This window comes from Ailuropoda melanoleuca, chromosome 10 (assembly GCF_002007445.2).
Source record: "Ailuropoda melanoleuca isolate Jingjing chromosome 10, ASM200744v2, whole genome shotgun sequence".
NCBI lineage: Eukaryota > Metazoa > Chordata > Mammalia > Carnivora > Ursidae > Ailuropoda > Ailuropoda melanoleuca.
Genome location: NC_048227.1, coordinates 66,265,471 through 66,282,211, shown reverse-complemented (window position 1 = coordinate 66,282,211; position 16,741 = coordinate 66,265,471). Strand labels below are relative to the sequence as shown.

The following is a 16,741-nucleotide window of genomic DNA, read 5'->3' as shown; positions in this document are numbered from 1 at the left end:
TGATGATGATGGGAGATCTCAAAACTACAGGTGTGCACAAGTCTTTGAGGACAAATATTCCACATCAGAAAACGCCAGAAGACTCTGGGAGAGTGCTTCAAGACGAAACTGATAAAAACAAACAAACAAACAACGAAACCTAACGCATCTTAACCTCTTGAGAGTAAATTTAGACAGCTGGTAGAAAACTTGTAATTGGGGCGCCTGGGTGGCTCAGTCATTAAGCGTCTGCCCTTTGAAAGGTCATGATCCCAGGGTACTGGGATCGAGCCTCGCAGCGGGCTCCCTGCTCAGCGGGAAGCCTGCTTCTCCCTCTCCCACTCCCCCTGCTTGGTGTTCCCTCTCTTGCTGTGTCTCTCTGTCTCTCTCTGTCCAATAAATAAATAAAATCTTGGAAGGAAGGAAGGAAGGAAGGAAGGAAGGAAGGAAGGAAGGAAGGAAGGAAGGAGGGAGGGAGGGAGGGAGGGAAGGAAGGAAGGAAGGAAGGAAGGGAGGAAGGGACTTGTAATTGAAGTTAGCGAGTAAAAATAAATTTTAAGAAAATGGCAGTTATTAACTTCAGCAATGACCAACAGTTGTTCAGGAAGGAGATGAAAAGTAATCATAGTTCACTAACTGTCTAAGTTCTGAGGAGTTTCTGCTGAGCTATAACAATGCAGACACTAAATTTTGATCTAGAAAAATTTATAACTACATTTGATTGATGAGAGAATAAAATGATATATATGTATATTCAGGGACAGGAAAAAAGAAAGCTAAACCCAGTTTTCATAGTGAGAAATCAATAAAAGAATCAACTAAGAGAGTAGAAAGTGATTGCCTATGGTGAAGGGCAAAATGGTGGAGAGGGAGGAGGAACACTACTATTTCACTTAACAAACCTTCTAGATTTGACTCTCTAAACCACGTGCAGGTATAAATTTGACCCAAAAATAAACAAATATTTTTTTCAAAAAGAACAGAAAATATAGAAGTGTAACCCTGACACATTTTTTCTCAATTGAGTTCTTGGTGTTGTCAAGACACCTACCTGAGCAGATTGCAGCTAAGGGGGAACACTAGGGGCCACTATCAGAGCTGCAACAGTTTCTTATTTAGGCTAACAAATAATTCTCACAGTAAATCTACAAGCAGATTCATTAATTTGCTAAATGTGCTTGCATTCTCTAGAGATATCTATCATTTCCTCATTGATAAACCTTCAATTTCCCAACAGATAAATCCAGCCACAATTCAACAAACACTTTGTCTTTTAAGTTGACATAAAGCAGTAGAATATTAATGAACAGTGAGACATTTTTTTTCTAGTTAACATACTTTGGCATCAAAGTGGGGAGGGAAGGAAGATAGTAAATATGTGGGTTTTTTTTTTCACTTTTCAAATAAAAAATTAAACATGGTTGAATGTATTCATTCAGCTGGATGTAGTAGATTTCCCCCTTCCCTGTAGGTTTGTACAAGTCAATGAGTTGCTTAAAGTCAATGGGAATAAGTTATCTCCCATTGGCTATCTTTCAACATTGAATTGTCAAATATTGAAAAGGCAAATGGTCTACCTCCAACCCAGTAACAACTTCTCTTCCATTTCTAAACTCTATTTTTAGAGCATTTCTGCTTATTCTTCCTGAAAAATATATGAAAATATGGTTGTGATATTTTTGTTTACGTGGAAACCCAAGCAAGGTCCTAATTTTGTACCTAATGCTAGTTTCTTATTTTGTGACTCAGAGAATATGGCACATATTCTCTGCTTGTTAGTAAGTTTCATAAAGGCCAAAAACCTTACAGAAGTCCAATTTTTTCCATGGTAAATTTAGTTAGAGCTGAACTTTGCAAGGTCATAAGACTCTGTGAGCATTAGCAACTTGCATATTGATTTAGTCCTAAAATAATGTCTCTATCACCAGCACTGAGGTGTATACAATTCAGAAACAAAAAATAGCATCAAAGCTCTATTTAGAGCCAGTATAAAGGCCACAGATTTCTGATGGGATCTCAAAATATGCATATTATCGAGCCTTAGAAGCCAGCCAGCACACTTGCATCAGTACTAAGTCTTGAGAACAACTAATCCCACTGCATTTGGTAGGACATATCCAGTTGCTAGAAGGTGAAAACCCTGACTCAGATTGGCTCACACAATAGGAAATGTATTGCTTTGTATAAAGAAAAGTCTAGGGGTTGGGCAGGAGAAAATTAGTTAACAGTGTCTTGAAGGTATGATCCTAGACCTAGCTTCTTTCCATCTTTCTCTACCAGCCTCAATGAGCTGGTTCCACCTGCAGCTTGGTTCCCCTCAGGGCTACCAGGGTATTGCATTTCTGGGTGTCATACCCAAATACACCAACATCCAGAAGAAGAAAGGAGCCATGTCTTCCTTTCCAGAAACCCATAAACAAACTTCTCTCTTACTGATGGGCCATGATTGGGTCAAATATCAGTCCTGGACTACTGAGGCAAGGGAAGTGACATTACCATGATTGGCTAACACTAAACATCTGAGATTGTTAAGGAGTCAACCACAATGGCCACTAACTTTACCTCCCAGACTCTTTCTCCTGTTATTCTACTCTTTGACCTCCCGACCCAATTTTCCAGTGTGTTCTCTGAGAAAAAAAATCAATTGTATCATGTTTCTCAGTTTCTTGCGAACTTTACTTAAATTAACCACTTCTCTCTCCTCTCTCCTGTACACAAAACTTCCTCCTTGTCCTATAGTTACTGGAGCATACTCAAGTCTCTCCTATCTTAAACAAAATATGTCTTCTATAGCTCCTAAGTCATACACCCCCTCATTTCTCATCATCCCCTCAAAGCCAAAATGTTGAATTTGCTAATTAATTATTCCAGTTTTCTCACTTCTCAATCATTCCTCAGTCAATCTGGCTTTTGTGCAGTAACTTCACACAAAACTCATTGAGATTATCAATGATCTCCATGTTATAATGGGGCTTGTGTTCCTCATCTTAGCCTTTGACAATATTAACTAATCCTTTCTTGTAAAACATATTTTCCCAGTGAATCTCATCATGACCCACATGCTTCTGATTTTCCTCTGACCTTTTGATGCCTTCTTGTTCTTTTCTCTAAGCTCCTTCTCCTATATTTCTATATCTAGCCATCACGTGTGAGTCTCTAGACCCCTTCCTTTTCACTCGATACACCTGAGATAAGCTCACCATACCCATGACTTTACTTATCATCTCTATGTCAATGGCTGCATAAGAGAGAGACCTTGCCTTATCCCTTAGCTAAGCAGACATAAACTGCAAAGACCCCAGTGGCCCCATAGTTTTTAACTGAATACGGCAACCTCCTCTATGAAACTAATCCCATCATGTCTCGCATCTGATTATTTGTTACCTTCAAAATCCCAAGCTTCAGCTTCCCAAGTCATCAGCCTCACCCAGATATAATGATAGCTACATATCCTTTAATCTGAGATCATTTTCCACCTTTCCCACACTCTTAACTTTTTCTCTATGTCTTCTAGAACTCGTGATATGTTAGCAGAAAACTACTCTTTTCATCCTCGGCATCTTCACATTTTCCCTTCATTGAAATCTGAATAGCCCCTGATGACGCCTCTTCCCTCGCAGTGCTTTCAAGTGGATGCTGCTTTTTCTCCTACACCCTATTCACGTCTGGTCCCAGAAGTAGGACAGGGAGCCTCTTGCCTCCTGTTGCTGCTCTTACAACATCTCTCCTTCCACTTCTAAAAAACTACATCTTTTTAAAAACTCGAAACATCACTCTTGACAGCTCGTTGCCCCTCCTTCTTGCTGTTATTGACAGACCTGCTGCCAATCCCCTTCATCAATTGATCATTTTCGTGTCTGACTCACTATTTCTTCTTCTACCTATTCCTATGACTACTTTCACTTAAATGTTCAAACAACTGAGCCACCAAATGCCTCAAAAGCCCTGTTCCTTAGTTCCAAGGATCTCTTCTTCAACTCTTCCTTCACTTCCATGGTCCTTATCATCACAAAAAGCGGAGTGCCTCCTGAAATAAGCATATCCAAATATCCTATTTCTGACCATCACCTCTACCATCTCTATCACCTCTTCTTTCATGACCTGCTTACTTCACAGAAAACATAGAAGCCACTGAGGAGAACTCCCTCAGTTTCCCACAAGTGATCTTACAAATTTACCTCTTTTGTTCCTTCTCACCTTCCACAATGAAACAGGTATCCCTCATCCTTCCTAAGGCTACGCTCTTCACCTATGCGCTGGATCCCGTGACCCCTTGCTTTTTCACGGAACTTGATCAAGGAAGTACCACTGCCTCTCCTGTATTTTATCCTCTCCCTTCTACTGTCTCCGTATTGTAAGCATTTAGACATGTTCAAACCTTTCTCTTCTGAAAAAAGAAAAAAACGTAATGCTACCTCTGAGTTTATGTCAGAGGAAAGAATGCCTTCTAGTTAAAGGCATTTTCTCTTCTTTACAGTGAAGCTTCTGACAATGTTGTCTACACTTGCTGTCTCCTTCTCCTAACCTCTACCCACTCATCAATTTTATGCAGCCAGGTTTCTGCCTACACTGCTCCCACTCACCACTCCACAGAAATTGCTTCTTCCAAAGTTACTGAGGACCTCCTAGTTGCTAAATCCTACAGACACTTCTTGGTCTTTATTTTGTTAACTCACATTTCTTATGTATAAAACATATAACACAGATGACTGTCTTGAAACTCTCTTCCTTTGGTTTCAGTACTCGAGTTTTTTACTCCGACTGTTCCTTCTCTGTTTCTTTTGCATGAACCCTTTCTCCACGTGTCCCTTAGTTGGGATCCTTGGGGCTCTGTCCTAAATTCTTCTCTTTTGCTCTGCAACTTCTCTGTAGGCAATCTCATCTATTTCTACGGCTTAAGGTATTATCTATAAGCTAATGACTTTAAAATTTATATTCAGGACAAAGTCTTTTTCCAGAGCTTCTGACTAGTATAGATTACTGCCTCCTGAATACCTCCACTTATGTATCCCACAAACATCTCAAACCCCAAACGTTAAAACTGAAATCAATATTTTTCTCCTGAAATGACTTCTTTGCTAATCCAATGAAGAGCTGTGATATTCTGATTTATAAGTGTGAAAATAAGCAAAGGAAAGCTCATTGAAAACAGAGTCCATCCCCCACTGCCTCCTTCCTACTACAGCCTGTTCTCTTCAATGGATGAGGCCCCTGAACTGAACCCAACACACATTCTCTTTCACTTCCAGGATTCTTGCATAGTACTCCCTTCATGGAAACTTTCCTATACCCCTCTCTCCTGAGATGTTACTTATCTTTTAAAATAAACCTTGGGAAATTTCTATATTTCTTCCCATTTTTTGCAGCATTTTGAACTTTCCCTTAATAGCTTCAGCCCATTAGACCATCATTTCAATCATTCTCTTAAATTATTCCTTAATCTCCTTTGTTCTTTAATGACTGCATCTGACAAAATTCCTGGACAAACCAACCCAACACTTCAAATTCTCTGCTCCTTCCCTGAGGCTGCCATAGGCCTGGAAAAGATGCACAGAATTTGCCTGTCCTTAAATTGCCTCTCTTGCCACCTACCCTTTTCTCATTCCTCAATGAGAAAATGAACACTAGCCAGTGAAAATCCCCTCAACTTCGTTTTTGCCCTACAAATACCTTCCTCTAAAGATACTTCTTTCTCCGTTTCTGCCTAGTACACATGTACCCCTCTTTCCCCCTAAGGCTGATTTCTCTCCTCATGCTTGGATCTCATCCCTACGGGTTATCTTCCTGCATAGAAACATGTTCTAAGAACTTTCATATTTAAAAGCAAAGCAAAACAAAACGAAGATCTCTCTCAACCCCATGTAGCCTTCTAAACACTTGATAAAGAAGAGCTCTGATTTCTTGACTATAGTCCATTTTGCTCTATATTTACTCCTCTATTTGCTAAAATGTGGTTTCTGCTCCATGCAGCCACAGAAACAGCTTTTAGAAGGTCAACAAAAACTTCCACATCTCCTGCATTTTCCAGAGGCCATAGACTTCGCCTGTTCTTATTTTACCTGAACCCTCTGCAACATTTGACACTGTTGACCTTCCATTCTTTCTGCTTCTAGAAGAATACTTTTTTTTTGCCCACCTCTTGCTCTCCACTTCTTCTATAGGCTTCTTTTCCTATTTTTAATAATTTTTTATTATGTTATGTTAGTCACCATATCTTCTATAGGCTTCTAACTCCACCAATTGCGTCCTTTGTTTTCTTTTCTTTCTTTTTTCTTTCTTTCTTTCTTTCTTTCTTTCTTTCTTTCTTTCTTTCTTCCTTCCTTTCTTTCTATTTTACTTTTCTTTTTTTTTTCATATCGTAACTGGTGAAGTTCAAGAAACATACCATTTATCTAAATAGTTTCTATAAACACAAAACCTATTCAATCTTTTTTTCTTGGGGCAAAATACACACAGCATAAATCAACCAAGTCAAGTGTATACTTCTGTGGCATGTAATATATTCACAATGTTGTGCAACCATCACCACTATTAATCTCTAGAACTTTTTTATCTTCTCCAACTGAAACTCTTTTCCAAGAAATTTCCCCATTCTTTCCACCCCTCCCTCCAGCCCCTGGCAGCTACCATTCTACTCCCTGTCTTTATGAATTTGACTACTCTAGGTACTACTCAGAAGTAGAATTACATGACATTTGTCCTTTTGTGACTGGCTTATTTCCCAACTGCCTCTTTTTTTTTTTTAAGACATTTGGACTCTTAGCAGGAAAATGTAAGAATTTTGCCTAAATTTGTTACTTCATCTAGTTTTCTGGAATTATAGACTCATAATTTTACTTCATTTATTATTACTTTATTTTGTCTTTTATTGAGATATAATAGACATAGAACATTATGTTAATTTCAAGCACACCACATAGTGAAGCACTATTTGTATGTATTACAGAATGGTCACCACAGTAAGTCTAATTAACACCCGTCACCACATAAAACATCCATTACCAGTGATGGCCTCTTAACTGTTGGTTTGACCTGGAGCCTTGACCTTGGCTCTTTGCTTTTCTTATTCAGTGTGTGATCCCTGGATTATCTCATCTGCATATTTGGCCTCATTTGGTACTACCAATGGCTCTCTGACCTCTCTTTCTTCCTCACAACTTTCAGATAATCCTGAATCCCAACACTTGATGTCACAAAGATAGATCAGAAACACTGTGATTCAAACTCCACCCACCCACACCTTCCTCCAGCTATGACACCTGACTCCCTGAATAACATTATATCTGACCCAGGTGCTCAAGCAACACCTGGGGGATGTCTACACCGCACCTCCCACTCACCCTACTGTCATGAAGTCTTGCAGTGCTATCTCCTAAAATCCCCTCCTGCCCTTCCCCATTCTGTCATATCACTAAGCCATGTCCGGTCTCTTTTACATCTCAGTATGGTCCCTACAGTGGCCTTTGAATTGGGTTTTCTATCCCAGCCTGGCCCTACTGCAGTAACACCCTTCACCAAGCTGCCAGAGTGCCCTATCTAAAACACAAACCTAACTTGTCACCTCCCTGCTATGAACCCATCAATGACTCCACCAGCAATCAGGACAAAACTCAAATCCATTAGCTAGGGGGAAGGCCCATTCATATTCTGACCATTTATCAACCCCTTTAAGCCTATTTCCTTCCTTTCTCCCAGTGAGAGCACCCTTTGCATCACCACAAAGAATGCCCAGTTTCCCTACTGTGAGGGGTTGTTTCATGCCTAGGGGCCTTCCCTACAAACCGCTGGCTCTGAATGTTCCTCCCTTCTTTCCTGGTCCAGCTGATACCTACTTACTGTTCAAAAATGACCTCAGGAGTCACCTCCTCCAGGAAGCCTTCCTTGACCCTATAGCCCAATTTGCCCTCATTCAATGACAGCACTCTGTGTGCACCAAACACAGCATCATTTTCCCATGTGGTTCTCTGGAGACTATAAGCTTCATGTCTTGCTCAGCTTCTATCCCACTGCTTGGCACAGAGTCCAGCATATAGTAGTGTTTGTCAAAATGATTAACTGACAACGAAGAAATGGACTTAGGAATCTGTCCCACACATTGTCAAAATCAGATACTATTAAAAAAATGTATAGATGGAACAGGAGCTTAGCTACTGGACTTCATTTAAGGTTGGAGGGGGAAAGCTAATATGAAAGGAAATATCTTCTAAACAAATATATTGCCTATCTAAACTAGAAAACACGTGAAGAAAAGGCCAAGAGCTTTCTAAGAAGTAATGTAGTAAACTTCTAATTCAAACAAATTGTTTCTACAAATACTGGCTATCTTGCATTCTTTTACTGTCCTAGTTATTAGTAAATGACTCATTCACATAAGAAAGTTTAAAGAAAATTTACTGTATTCAGATATTCTCTGTATATATCTTATGATCTGGCCTCGATAGCAGAGAGCTATGTAATGTTGTATTCATAATACAGCTAACCAAACAAAACGAAAAGAAGCATTAAGCAATGATGAAGGAAATCAGCATGGACAAGGTGCATAATTGAAATTGAAACCAAAAAGACACCTTTTTTTTTTCCCCAAAATAAAGCAGAGCATTTTAGCCTGCACTATTTGAGTAAATTCAATTCTTAGCCTAAAATCTCTTTGGTAGCAGAGGTGTGAGTTATTTTTACAAAGTCATTTTGTTTTAGCTTTGCAAAGCTTTGTCGTTTTTCCTCCCAGATTTGAAATCCGCATGGGTTTCCTTTTGGCTAATACTAAATGTAATTTACCATTCTAGCATCTACTGGCCTAGTGTGGCCAAGGGCTGCCTGCAAATGTACCGATTATAAGCAGAAAGGGGTGCGGCTGCTTAAAACTGGTTTCACGTAATTAAGTCTGATTTAAAAACTGAGTTTGTCCCTTAACACATATTTCATAAACACTAGTTATGTGCCAGGCACTGTGATTGCCCTAAGGTATGAATAATTTGTTTGAATGATTATGACAATGTCTCTCCTTTCAGGGAATTCTCAATCCCAATGAGTGAAACAGATCTGTATGCAACCAGCTAAACCATCATATGTAAGGGCTACACTGGAAGAATGAATAACAGGCGGTGACGTTAAGAAGGTGGATGAGTTTCGCTTTATGGAAGAATCAAGGAAGAAGAGGGGGCGTGGACGGGTTCTCCAAAGAATTGATCTGGCCTCAACAGCTGTGCAGAATTTCACCTGCAGGAAAATGAGAGGACCAGAACAGAAAGGCAGCCCTGGAAGGAGTAACCAAATCAACAAAGGCCTGATGGAGAAATGCTCAGCATGTTTGCAGGTGACGAGCACGGGGCTGAAGCTCATAGAACGTGTAGGAAAGAGCAGGGAATGGAGTCAATGCAGAAAGTTTATTTAACAGTTGCATTTCCCAGAGTTTAGCCATTTTTAAAATAAATTAATAAGTTTTGCCGTATCTGCATACCACCTGTACTACTATTTACTTAATATTGTTTTAAATGACTCTCTTTGTAAAATATAAATGCCTACTTTAGCTTCATGTTGAGCAATAATATCTGTGAAATTACACATTTGAGGTACTAATCACATTTTCCCAGTAGTCATTAAAATAAAAATAAGTAATAAAGTTATGTAAATGTTTAGTATCCTATCACCTAAAATTGTCTTTCAAGCCACTAGGGGCACATGCTTCACACTTGGGGAAATACCTCTCTGCATTAATAAGCAACATGAAAAAGAACAGCTTTCGCAAACTATTAGTTTTATTTTCCAAATATTGGGAGAAATAAGAAAAACAATGCTTCTATGAAAAGATTGTCCAATAAAGCAATTTTGAGATCCCTGCTGGAAGCAAGTAGGAAATTGTTTAAAAATGCTGAGAAATTAGTGATAGGTGAGAAAGTGAAGTGAGTGAGGTCAGGACAGGAAGGAATCACATGATTGCATACAGGAAGAAGCTCTGTAGAGGAGAATTCAGTAGGAAGAGCAGACCAAGGTGTAACTGAAACCGATTCATTTCTTTTTTTCCCCAGACACTAGAGCTGTGTTGTTCAACATGGCAAGCACTAGGCTAGCTACATGTGGCTATTGAAATTTAACTCTAAGTTAATTAAAATTAAATAAAATTAAATGCCAATTCCTCAGTCAAGCTAGCCACATTTCAAATGCTCAATAACCATGTGAGGCTGTGGTTACAGTATTGGACAGAGCAGATATGGGACATATCCATCATTGCAGAAAATTTCATTGGCCTATGCCGTATTAGACAAATACCAATCTACTGGCTGCAACTTACACTATCAAACCAGAGCACCTCAAGGGGAAGAGCCTGAAACTGAAAATACAGAATTAGATGCCCCCCCCCCCCCGGTACAATTAGAGGACAAGGCCTCTGGAAGGAGGGGAAACATGGCTTTCCATAATCTGGAATAGGTTACTGTTCTGATAGGAGCTTTGGATGCCTAACTCGAGCATGACTAATAATGTAAAGTGCTAAGTAATCAAAGAAATTCCAGTTCCCTTGTGCTAGTACTCAAATTCTCTATTATAATTCTTTGGAATAAAAATAACAAAAAGAAAAGGAAAAAGCAAAGTTAGCTATGTCCGTAAGTTAAAGTTCCAGCTACTGAAGTCTATGCTTCTAGAACTCCAGGTCTCCACTGAGTGCCAATGATGTCCCTGGCCCAGGCTATAACCCCAGGTGACAGATTTTCTTACCCTTTGTCACACTTTAAGAATTTCTCCCAAACATACGCATCTTCTGATTTTTCCTTTTTAGCTCCCAGCATGCAATTTTATGTAGTTGCTGTTGTTCTGGTTACTATGAACATGTAATCCCTTCTTCTGAGCCTTCACTTTCCTGTCAATACAAATGGAATAACAATATCTGCTGTAAGGAGTAAATTACATGATGAAAACACTAATTTGAAAAGATACAGGCACCCCTATGTTTACTGATGCATTATTTAAAATAGCCAAGATAAGGAAACAACCCAGGTGTCCACTGATAGACGAATGGGTAAAGAAGATGTGGTGTATACACACAACGGAATATTACTCAGCCTTCAAAAAGAATGAGATCTTGCCATTTGTGACAACCTGGCTGGAACTAGAGGGTTTTTTGCTAAGTGAAGTAAGTCAGACAGGGAAGGACAATTACCATATGATTTCACTTATATGTGGAATCTAAAAAACAAAACAAATGAACAAGCAAAAAAAATGAGAAACAGACTCATAAATACTGAGAATAAATTCATGGTTTGCAGAGGGAAAGAGGGAGAGGGGATGGGCAAAACAGGTGAAGGGGATTAAAAGGTACAGAGTCCCAGTGATAAAACAAATAAGTCATGGAAATGAAAAGTAGAGCATAGGGAATAGAGTCAACAATATTGCAAGAACATTGTACAGTGACAGAGGGTTGCAACGCTTATTGTGGTAATCACTTAGAAAGGAATTTGGATATTGAACCACAGTGCTATAACCTGAAATTAATATAATGTGGTGTGTCAACTGTCCTTCAATAATACATTTTTAATAAATAAATGAATGAATTAGATGAAACAGCACATAGGAAGTGCTTACTACAAATAGAATGCCGATAAATACATGTAATATGTATAGTAACTCCTTCTCCATTCACCTAACGGTTTTCTAAAGTCTTGTAGAGCTGAGATTCAGTATCCCCATCTGTGAGCCTGCCACCTGATAACAACCCCAGCCTTAACAGTAATCAATCAACCAACAGACACCAAGTAGCCCCTCTGTGCAGGACAGAGTGCATAAGGCTCCAAGCTTCTTACAATTTATAGAGCATGACTCCCACAGTCAAAGAATTTCATTCTTGATGAATTAGAAGAATTTCAAGAGCATTTGTCAGTGAGGAAAATGAAAGTTGTGGCTGCCATCGATAAGACCTCAGATAAACTTTAGAAGTCAGGCCAGGGTTACCAGCATCATTAGAAACAATGGTCCAACAGCAGAGGGCCTCAAGGCAGGAGTTTTTTGGTTTTTTTGTGTTTTTTTTTTTTTTGACAACTCACCCTTGAGCCTTTTCATACCTTCCTGAAGACTAGAAGAATGTATAATAGAGATCAGGCGACCAGAGTTTCAGCACTGGCAATGGTGAAAGATCAAAGCTTGAAATTATGCCCCCAGTTGGGAATCACATTATTGAAACACGAAGTGCGTGAATGGAAGTACTAGTCTGATCATCCCCGGGAGTGTATGTGTCGTGTTAGGACAAAGTAACAAACACTTGAAATATAATTTGTATATAAATAAATATTAGGCTTTTGAGTTCTAACACGATCTCTCCAAACGTCTACTAAAATATTTGTAACCAACCGAAAAAAGGATGTATACATTTCCAAGGCCGCCACCTAAAAATGCCACTCAGTTGATCTATAGAATTTGAGAAGAATTTTCTCTACCAGCTAAACCGAAGCACACAGAGCAGCTGTGTGATGCCTGCATGAAAATGAGATGACTTTACTACTCCTCACTGTTTAATCACTGGGTCTGAAAGACTTCAATCCGAAAACTGGGCAACATGCCATATGAGCGATGTTTTTTGAGAAGTCGTAGTCCCTCCCCCACCTCCGTCTCCCTCAGAATCTCTTTCTACTGCCACAGAGATGGTTACACCCAGAAAGCAATCAGTCACAAAGAGAGAAGGGGTGATATATGTGCAGGCTTGGCCCTCAGAAAGTTTTAGGTGAGGATGTCAGGAAGAGCTGACGACAGCTTTCATGGGGATGGAAGTTCTCGCATGTGATTTACTCAGTGTTAGAAAGCCAAAAACAAGGTTAGGAGACCTCATTGCAGTTCCACAGAGCTGCACTAGAAGAAACTCTGCTGAAATTTGAAACAAGGTCATGAATCAGGTATTATACAACTGTATTTCTGAGAAGGGCTTTTATCTAATGCCCAAGGGCAGAGCTGAGCAGAGGGTAACTGACAGACTCTGTTGGCAAATACTGGGTGTGGATTGAATTTTGCCTCTCAGAAGATAACTTTAAAGAAAAAAAAATTCAATTCTATATCCATCAGGATTATTAATTTCAAGTAACAGAAACCAAATCTAACTATCCTGGCAAAAAGAAAAAGGAGGAGGAGGAAAAGGAATAAAAAAGGAAGGGAGAGGGGCTTTTTCATTCATTCATCCATTCATTCATTGAACAAGTCTTGAGTGAATGCCTACTAGTGCCAGAGGCTGTAATATACCATCACTGTGTGTGTGTGCGGGCGTGCGTGTGTGTGTCTGTGTGTGCGTGTGTGTGTATGTGTGTGAGAGAGCACACACTGGTGCAGGGTGGGGAGGCATAGTTCTACAAAGACTCAGACTTCAGGAAATGTACTGCTGAGAAGGCTGATGGATAATTCTGTGGGTACGGCAGAACGTTTCTGAAAGATAGATTCACATGGCAGAGATGAAAAGAAGAGAATGTTCTAATGGACCATCTCAGACTTGCCTTTCAGACTTAAGAATGGTTAGCAAGATCACAAACTTCAGGACTTTTTCCCCCTTGAACTATGGAGAAAGTCATCTTTAGTATAAAGTTCCAAATATTTTCCTGTTTACGAGGTCATTCCCTTTGCGTATGGCATAATCTCAGTAGAATCAGTTACAAAACACAGAGGAATTGTGTCGAGTACAGGCACAGTGGAGTTGGTCCCCGTGTTAGTTTCCCCGGGGCAGGGAGTTATATATATGCTCAGGACGGGACTGCATCCAGGACTGTCAGAAAGTGAGTAGAAGGTGGCTAATGGCCCATGGTGGAACAGGGGCAGAGGGCCTGCATATGACACAGATAGAGAATTTAGGAAGAACTTAAGGCAGCATTCTCCGCTTCTTAATACACACTAGACCCAGGGCTTTTCTCCAGGGGTCCTTCTGACATTGTGATGGGACAGTTCTTCCTTTTATGAGGCTGTTCCACGCTCTGCAGGGTGTTTAGCATCCTTGCTACGGGCCACAAAATACTGGGCATCGATCTATTCCAAATAGCTCACTCCTGGCTACCACTTCCTTCACAAAAGACTTCTGTAAAATATACTTTCTTCCCTGTGGGGTCTCACTAGCATCAAAGAGTGGGCTCATCTTGTCAAAGTGTCAAGCCTCTTCCCATGTCACCATTGTTTACTTGTCAAGAGCACCTAGAAAACATAAACAAACCAAAGACAGATCGCCTAACTAAGCAGCAGCGGGAGCGCCCCTTCAGTGAGAACACCAGGTCACGTGTGGAGGAAACTATGGTTCCTTGTGAGTGGGCAGGAGGGGTCCCAATGGGGGGGGCAATTGTAATCGCTAATGTGCCACTATTTTTCAAAATAACTTGGTTATTTTTTAAGAGGGAAAAGTCACATCTTTTCAAATGGATTTTTTTTCCCCCAAACACTAAATGCCTGTTTCTTGACCGGATAAAAGAGCATCAGGTGTTGGCTCCGCTGTCTGATGAGGTCAGTAAGGACATGTGCTGGGGCTGTTTAGCAGAGTTGGTTAGTGTGGCCATGTTTAGTGAAAGGGGAGTGGGGGGGAGATAAAAAGTGGTTTATTTTTTCTCCAATTACTAAACTTTATCTTCGTATTTAACACCACACACACACACACACACATGTGTGTGCACACTTACTCAACCCCACATCCTTTTCTCCCCTCCAGAAGTAAGTAGAAAATTTTGCTTTTAGCACGTCCAGAAAGAAATGAGTGAAAGAGACAGGTAGACCTCGAACGCCATAGAAGCACCACTCTATGATGTTACGCTAGTTTTCTTTTTCTTAGAAAGAGTAATGAAAAATGTTCCCACTGTCCTCTTGAAAAGGCTTTTTGTTCAGTGAAGCACAATTGGGAATTATAGGATAAATCAAAGGGTCAGATAGTGACCTCTTTCCTTAGAGAAAACACATGTTCGTGACAGAACCAGAAGAAGCCAAAGGGTAAAAAAGAACAATGGAAATACTTCACTCCTTTCTTTTAAGCACATCACAGTTGGTGCCTGCAGAACGGACTTCGAGCAGGTGTCCGAGCGGGGCTGTGGGTAGAGCACACAGGCCCCGGACCCCCCCACAGGGGAATCCACGCAAGAAGTGATCTGTGCACAGTGGTGGCTGCCGTGGGAATGGATGCTATTTTCTAATAAACTGCTGTAAAATTTCTGAAAGCAGGAGCGAGAAAAACCCAATGTAAAAGAGTGTACGGTTCAAACAGACAGTGGTCGCACAGCACAAGGGTTTCATCTGTCCGGTAAAGATGTGAGCATAAAGAACTGGTAAATTCCGGCAGGAATCAAAGCAGAGATGATGGCTCTCTCTTTGTGATTTTAGGCCCCTGGCCCTAAACTACCTGAGTCCCAAAGTAAAGGAAATAATCTGAACTCCTGGGGTTTCATGATGCCCATGAGGTCATTTGAGACATTAATTCATCAAATGTGCACACATTGCTTGGGCCTCCAGAGTGTTTCTCAGTGATTACTGTATAAGCATCTTTGGAACAACTAACATGAATTAATGTTTTATTTAATTTATATATCATTCTCTTTTCATAGAAAAGATAGAAGAGCCTGTTGTCAATAACAGGCAATAATCTTGGATTTGGGATCTCTCTCTTCCACAATTACCTGTTTTTCCAGAATGAGAACACCATGCCTAATAGCAACTTCCACTAACGTTTGCCAAATTATGCGGATGAGTAAAAATGTTTTAGTTGTGTAAATATTGACATTCAATGGACTCTGTGAATCCAGCTAGCATTAATCAGACTTTGATATTCAGTCCTAGCAAATGACCATGAATTAAAATCCTCTGGTTGTATATTGCATTTTGGTTCTTAGGACAAATCAACTGAAATATAGCTCTAGTGACTATATTTTAATAAATTTTTTGGAGGGTTTAATAATTTTCCATAAAAAACAAGTACACTTTTAACTTAAGATTTACTTTTTTAAAAAGACTTATTTATTTATTTGAGAGACAGCACACACACACACACACACACACACATACACACACATGCTTGTGAGTTGGGGTAGGGGCAGAGGGAGAGGGACAGAGAGAATGTCAAGCAGACTCCCCGCTGAGCTCAAAGTCTAGGGCTGGATCCCATGACCCATGAGATCATGACCTGATCTGAGATCATGAGCCAGAAGCTCAACCAAGTGAGCCACTTAGGTGCCCCAGGGTTTACTTTTGAGAAGCCCACAAGTAGATACCAAAACTTCATTATACATAATATTTGTTACCAAAAAATTGGAGAATTTAGGCTTAAAAAGCCACTTTCGTGGTTTACCCAAGCATAACTTTTCCTTGAATTTTAATCAGCATTCTAGATCACTTATGTTAATGTCAGATTAAGGAAAGAAATCTAGTTAAGTGATTCTCACATCCCAGCAGTGAATTATTTAGAATGCATTTGATGGGTCATTTCTTCTATTTAAAAATAACGTGAGTAATACAGTCTCAGTCATGTTTTATATCTGATCTCTATCTGGTGTCAATAGAGAAGTTCAGTTAGAAGTCAGGAGGAGGTTATTCTGTTTGTTTTGTCTTTGCTTCTCAGGAAAAATCACAAACTACGTTTAACTTGCTTATTTTATACAATTTATCCTATCAATAGACTTAATTTTGAGAATATTTGATTATGTAACCATTTTCTTAGTATGAGTACTTTTTAATGTAATGAGACAGTCGTAAGTAGGCAACCAAGAGTTACAAAGACTATGCAGTAAGGAAGGATCGAGGAAGCACGACGGGGGGGGGGGGGGCTTTCTAACCA

At 39.9% G+C, this 16,741-nt stretch overlaps 1 long non-coding RNA gene across 2 annotated transcripts in view; it reads right to left on the bottom strand.

Moving 5' to 3' along the window:
* LOC117803973 overlaps positions 1-16,741 on the bottom strand; it is a 46,202-nt gene that overhangs the window by 6,734 nt on the left and 22,727 nt on the right. For both annotated transcript variants that reach the window (XR_004628109.1, XR_004628108.1), the window contains exon 3: positions 10,690-10,831. This is a non-coding gene — a long non-coding RNA (uncharacterized LOC117803973). The remainder of the gene's footprint in view (positions 1-10,689; positions 10,832-16,741) is intronic.